This window comes from Arachis ipaensis, chromosome B07 (assembly GCF_000816755.2).
Source record: "Arachis ipaensis cultivar K30076 chromosome B07, Araip1.1, whole genome shotgun sequence".
NCBI lineage: Eukaryota > Viridiplantae > Streptophyta > Magnoliopsida > Fabales > Fabaceae > Arachis > Arachis ipaensis.
The window spans coordinates 105,880,128-105,887,414 of record NC_029791.2 but is presented as its reverse complement, the minus strand read 5'-3'; positions in this window follow the sequence as shown (position 1 = coordinate 105,887,414).

Genomic DNA, 7,287 nt, shown 5'->3' with positions numbered 1-7,287 from the left:
ATACTATACTACCAAATTAATTTGATATCAAAGATAATAAATTATGTGATCTTTAAATATCTAATTAAATCAATTAATTGATATAGTTGATTTATCATAATAAATTGTATTTATTGAATTAAAAGAAACAAATCGTTAAACACTCTTGTTGGCACGCATGTCACGTCAACTCCATCGTTAAGTGTAGGGACCTGATTTTTATATAATAGCATAGATAATAAATAGAATATATGATTTTTTTATAAATTCTTGTTTTTAATGAGTGTTAAATTTGTTGTCAAATTCTATATTACCTTTAAAATTTTAGCATAATTGTGTATGAAATGAATTAAGTCAAAAAAATTAATATGTAAATCACATTATTATTACAAATTACTTTTTTAACATAATTACTAGTGGTTATTTGAACCATTAAATTTAGCTTCTAATGATATTAAAGTCAACCTATTTTATTATCTTATACCTTCAAAAAATTTACACGACTAACAGTTTTCGAGAATATAACAAAATGTGGTTATACGATTGACTTCGTTTATGATTCATTTTAAATCTAGCTCAATTCTATATAATTTGTGTCTAATAGCTATTTCCAAATTCTAAAGGTAGAAAATTGTATAACTATTAAGAAGGTAGAATTCAAATTTGATATTTCACTTGCGCGCGAATTAGATTCTAAGAAAAGTGTGACTATGATTGTTCTTCTTTTATTCTTCTTTTTTGATTTACGATTCTATTTATTTTTCTTATTTCATTCGAAGATCTTTCTATTATCCAAAGATATTTTTGTTTGATTTATAATTATGTTTATGATCCTTTATTTGTTGAAAGATCCATTCCATTTTATTTATTTATGCAAAAGTTATTATTCTTGTGTTATTTATTTTACCTTGTTTTATAGCCTGCGAGAGCATTAAATTAAGGTTTATTAGTTTGCGTTTTATGTGTTTTAATGCTATAGGCATTTCATACGTGCCATATATGTCATATCATAAGTAAATAAAAAGCATATAAAAGTCACACCACTCCGACTAATAAAGACTTTTGAAAGAATAATATTGCATCATCACTGTTTTTAATTTAACACTCGGAATGGTTAGGATGGATACGATGCAACTGTATATATAAATTACTGGAAAAAATTTATTTTTCACTCTCTCCTACCGTACCATCTTCAGGATACATATTAAGAAAATTACGATATTGTTGAAGGTACCAGATAATAAATAAATTATTTACAATAAAGCATTAATAGAAATAGATGTATCAAGTGATTGCAATTGTGATTATGATCTTTTTTTTAATTATGTGATACGAATAAAGTTTGTCCTTGTCAATTTTTTCTCAACTACTAACCGTTTAAATAAAAACCACTTAGTCACTATTTTTACATATAAATTATTTAATATATGTAATTTCATATTTTTTTAAAAATATTTCGTAAGATTTTGAATATCAACTACTAATATAATTAAAAGAAAGCTTAAATTCAATTTAAAAATATTAGCTGTTACAGGAAAAGACGGTGCATTAGATGGGATTGAGACAACTTAAAAACTTAGAGGAATAATTGCTATAAATTGAGTAAGTAGTTTGGATATTAAAAAAAAATGGCTGTGTAAAGTTTGTAAATACAGTGAATAGAGTAAGGACAATTATCAATAGGCATTAACGGAAAATAAATTTATTTAACGTATAAAGGCCTTCTATCATTCAATATTTAATGGAAATTAAATTTGAACACGAAAACTGCATGGAAGTTTCTACTGTCAATTCTGCTACGTTATTAACTGTATGTTAATTTCTGTCAACTCTTGGGTATAATTGTGTTTAATAAAAGTGTCTTTTTTTTACTATATTTAATTGAAGTATTTTTATAAATATATTTTCTAAATGTGTTTGTTTATATATGTGTTTAAACTATAATAATTAATCATTGTTAGCAATAAGTTGGCTGATAATATATTAGTACTCCATACTTTTCCTTTTACTATATGTTGTACTTGTTATAAGTGTCCTTAGTTTTATTTATTTTTATCCATTTTATTTAATTTGAATCAAAGTTGTAAGACTTTAAAGTAAAAATTTTTTATTTTAATAATTCTCATACATAGAATAAATTCTTTATAATGATTTTATTTTTGATACTGTGAATTGAGTATTTAGCCTTAAAAAGTATTTATTTTTTTACGAATTCGTTTGTAGGTGTTATCATCAGAAACTTTATCGAAGAATATTATTAGTTATAGTTTCCCATATACTAGTTGGTACTGGGAGTGGATTAGACTATCGAAAAATTAAGTTTTTGAGATGATTCACTTTAATCAAATAGGTAAATACTAAAGAGGAATTGTGTAAATTAGAACTACTTCATCATTAGAGTGGAATATAACAAATGAATAAGGAAACGTAAATTTAAAAAAAAATTAATATCTTTCTTATTTTATTTAAAGGTACTGTATTTAATAAAATGTCATTAATTAATATTTTAACTGTTTAAGTTTGTTGATTACTATTATTATTACTATTTGAAATTTGAAACAACTGAATGTGATCATAACAAAATTAAAATAACAAATTGGATTGACCGAAGAAAATACATTTTGAACATGATACGGTAATAATTTTTAAATCAGACACACCATTCGAGCGACTTGCTACTATTAGACAAAGATAAAAATAAAAGACTTGAACTAAAAAATAGAAGATGATGTATTTATAATAGTTAGTTAAATTTTTTGCTTTCGTTTGCTTTTGTTGGTCAGATTATAATAAATCGAGTCAATATTTATAATGATTTAATTTCTATAATCTTATCTAGTTTCCTTAATTAATTGCATCGCATATCCAAATTTAGAAAACGAGATGCAGTGTTTCGATGTAACATTATGCATACGATTCTATTAGGGTTCACGTACAACGAAACATTAGCCATAGAAAGATAAAGTTGCAGCTGACGCAACAAAGCTTACGGTAACAAGGTCAACCTAAACTGAGAGATGTTTATTAGATATAAGAAGAAAGCATAATTTCTAGGGAGGCCGCACGCAATGTTCTGGCTTCGCATGTCGTTCATGAGCAGGGCATGCGCCCCACCACACTAAACCGCGTCGGATTCGGAATCAGAGGGAAACTCACGTTGAAGGAGATGCCTATGATGCTTGTAAGCTGACCTCATCCTTTCATATCGGGACCTCAAGCTGTCTAGTTCCTGTTGGAGCCGTTCGATGACCGTTGTGGCCTCGTCCTGCAAATCATGATTGTAGTCGTCGATGTGTTTTCCATAAAGGTTGAGCAGCTTCGTGATCATAGCCGCGGCGGCATCCTCACGTGCCAAGTGTTGGTCGGTAGAGTATCTCCCCGCTGCGGTCATCTCCGGGGTACCAGGACCTGGTGGGACGGAGATGAGAAACCTTTGGACTAGTCCCCTATCCGTGAGTTCCCTTAGCTGTGACTTAAAAATCGGTGGTGGGCGGTTTATCTCCTTGCAAAGTAGTCTTAAAGAAGTCTGTCGGCTAGTCCATATGGCAACCTTACTCCAGTCACGCTCGGGTACGAAGCAGAGACCTATCATTTGAAAAGGAATATAATCCGCCGGGTATCAAAAAGAAGCGGACATAGGATGCGATGCCATTTGGATTTTAATAAAATGACATAACATATGGGTTCAGGTTAGAGAGACTGACCTCCTTGCTCGCGTTCAGCAATCGACAGCTGACGCAGAGTTTCGTCCGGCAATTGGGGTAGTCTTCGTTGTCTACTTGGAACTATAGGTGTGGAAGGACCTCCTTCATTTTGTGTTGCTTGAGCTATGAGCCCCCGGACGTGTTGAATGGCAGCAACCTCAGCAACGCTTGGGGAGTGGTGGGTTGGGTTCCACATAAGTTGATAAGTCGGTACGTTTTCAGTTTTACGTTTGTGGAGGTGTGATCACGTGATCAGTGCGGGTTGATGTCCCTTACCAGGAAGGAGTTAGAGTAATTTATAGTTGCTCCGTTCCTACAGAGAGATGACGTCGAAGAGAACGGGCTGCCACTCAAGACGAAGCTATGGGAACCTAACTAGGTGGTCAATAAATCAGAAGTTCTTTTTGGCTTTAAAAAAATTTAAAATTGATTAATTGAAAGGGAAATGCTAGTTGTACAATATTAATCAGCCTTTAATCAGCCTTTAATCAAATTTAAATAATATTTAATTATTTTTTAGTGTAGCATGTTCCTATTTTGTAGATACATATCTATAATTAGATTTTAATTTAAATTTAAATTTTAAAACCCACCCATTTCATTGGTGGTTACGGTGACTTTGCTTTACTTTCGTAACTTCAGTAACAGATACAATTTTTTAAATTCCTTATTCTACGGGACATTCACACGCATTAGTGAATCCCAAATCAAAAAGGACGCTGCGAGCTGAATTCTCCCATCTCGTCTTCATTGGTGAAGACTATCACCACCTTCCAACTGAAGCACTCTCTCATTTTGCATTGGTGAAAGGTATAATTTTTTTTCACACATGTATTTATGTAATTTGTTAAGAAATATCATGTTCAATATTTTTAATTATATTTTAATTTAAACATAAAACACTGCTGATTTAATTGGAACAAGGTTGATCTTATTTAATTTTATTAATAAAGTTGTTGCAAATAAAGTACTTTCTACGTAAGTAATTTGAACAAAGAAGCAAAAAACAATCTGGAGTTTAAGAGAGAAGATGTAGTTGATATGGTCATAAAAATTCTGTTGTTATTTATCAATTATAACACATATGATAGTATGATATTTTATTCAAAATATTTTTAAAACACATCCAAAATCAGTTAAATATTAAATATTTAAATTTAAACGTTAATAATACAATTAATCTTTTTATTTTTTATTCGATCAAATGAATATAATATTTATTATTTAAATTATTAGTTGAATTTTTTTCGATACTTATTAGTTTTCAAAATTATTATAATCAATAATTAATTTAAAATTGTGTTGTTATTTTTCGATTATAACACATCATAGATTTTTACGATTTTAGATGTGTTTTAAAATATTTTGTATATAATATCATACTATTAGATGTGTTATCATTAAAAAGTAACGAAAAAATCCAACCAATAATTTAAATAATAAATATTAGATGCATTTTATTGAATCAAAAATCAAAAGATTAATTGTATTATGTACGTTTTTATTTAAAAACTAGAATTTAACAATTTTGAAAACGTTTATATCTAAAAACTAGATTTTTATCATTTTAGATGTGTTTTAAGAATATTTTGTATATAATATCATACTATTAGATGTGTTATAATTGAAAAATAAAAACACAATTTTTTATGACTATACCAACTACATCTTCTCTTATAAACTCTAGATTACTTTTTGCTTCTTTACTCAAACTAATTAAGTACACGTCCTGAATCGTAACAATCCACGCTAATTACTTGTACAAGTTCTTATCTTTATTCTCATCCCAACAAATAGATGTATTTCTTTTAATTTCAGTGTAACCAGCCCATGCAACCAACCCAACAAGCTAATTGACTATGAAAGCTATGCAACAAAAATAATATCTTTTGATCATTAACACACTACTAAATAGAACTTAATCATAATTTCCTTGCACCCGTCAGAGTTAATCCATTTTAAAAAGTAAAAAACCTTTAGAATTTTAAAAGTTAAAATTTAAATTTTGAGTAATTTAAATTTTAGATGTGTATTTAAATTATAAAATATTATTATATTAAATATATTAAATTTAAAACAGAAATTTAAGATTTAAATTTTAAATGTTAGTTTGATTTAATTTGAATTTTAAATATAAATTTAATTTTTAAAGACACTAAATCTATTTATAATTTTTAGATGTGTTAGTTTTATTTTTTTTGAATTACTGTAAGAAAAGGCTGAAAATTGTACCATATTTAAAGGATACCTAGTTGAACCGATTACTATATTTTCTTCCACACACCTATTTTTATTGTTGACATTTTTTAAGAAAATAAAATCCTTAAAGATAGATACAAGAGGAGTCCTGATAATTTGTGTTTACATTACAAAATCAGAATCCTTTCTTGTGTGAAAGGAGAGGTAGAAATTTGGTGTAATATCCATAAGAACCTCATCAAACATGATGTGGTTATATTTGTTTGTTGCTGATAACAAAAATACTCAAAAACGAGTTGAGAATGTAAAATACATAGAAATTAACTATTACGGGTGACACACTTACAGGAGTGAATCAATTTGTTATCCTTTAATATAACTTACATATAAAATTGAAGGAGAGTACAAAGTACGTTTTTATTTTACTCGACATGCTAAAATAATCAATTTCATAGACCATAGCAAGTTATATATAAATTTAAAGGAGCCATTCTAAATGTGTAATAGATCGAGGCTCCAAAATTGGGATCGAGATCGTTAAATAAGGTTTGTCAAGGATTGAAGGAATGTAACCCTTAATGTACTAAACAAACCCTATAGTGACGACTCTCAATACCTTATTAGACATGGGAATGCGTGAGCTTTTAGACCTCACTCCTTATTCGGACATGAAGTAAACGCATTGACTGACAAGTCTCCGCCTTAGTCCGTACATGAGTCGGTAGAATTTTCCCAATGCCACCCAATCCCAGTGCATAAAATGAGATGAGATCCATGACGTAAGAAAGAACTTGTGCACCACACACTTTTAATCGTGGTCTAGTCACGGCACCGTCGTGATCATTTGTGGATGCCTTAGACGAGGTGTTAATCTTGTATGGTTGAGAGAACGGTGCACAGTGTGCATCTTTGGGAAAGCATAAATTTTGAATTGAGAAGGCAAGACCATGACCATGAGGGTGCATTCCTATATATGGTTGTGTATGGGAGGTGAAATGGGGACCACAACAAAAAAGTGAAAAGTAGGTTGTGTTGACGTTAATATCATTGTTTCTCCCTCAGTGTAAGACTAGGAAGTGAATTTATGCATGATAACAATTAATTTTTATGTTTATTTTATATTAAATTTAAGGAAGTGGTAGTTATTCTTTGAAATATAATATTCTGATGAGACAATTATACTTCTCTTCGTTTACTGTGAGTAAAATAACACTATCATCTCCTCCATAAACAAAACGTATATTTTCTTCTATTTTAGCTTTCAAAAAATCTCCTGCGTAAGTTATTTTAAAATTTTTTTGTATTAACTAATGTTAACTTTAACTTTTTTCACGAAAAAGAAAATTATTTTTTACAAAAATAGCCTGTAGCAAAAATTTTAATTTTTGTTATTAAATTTTGCTTA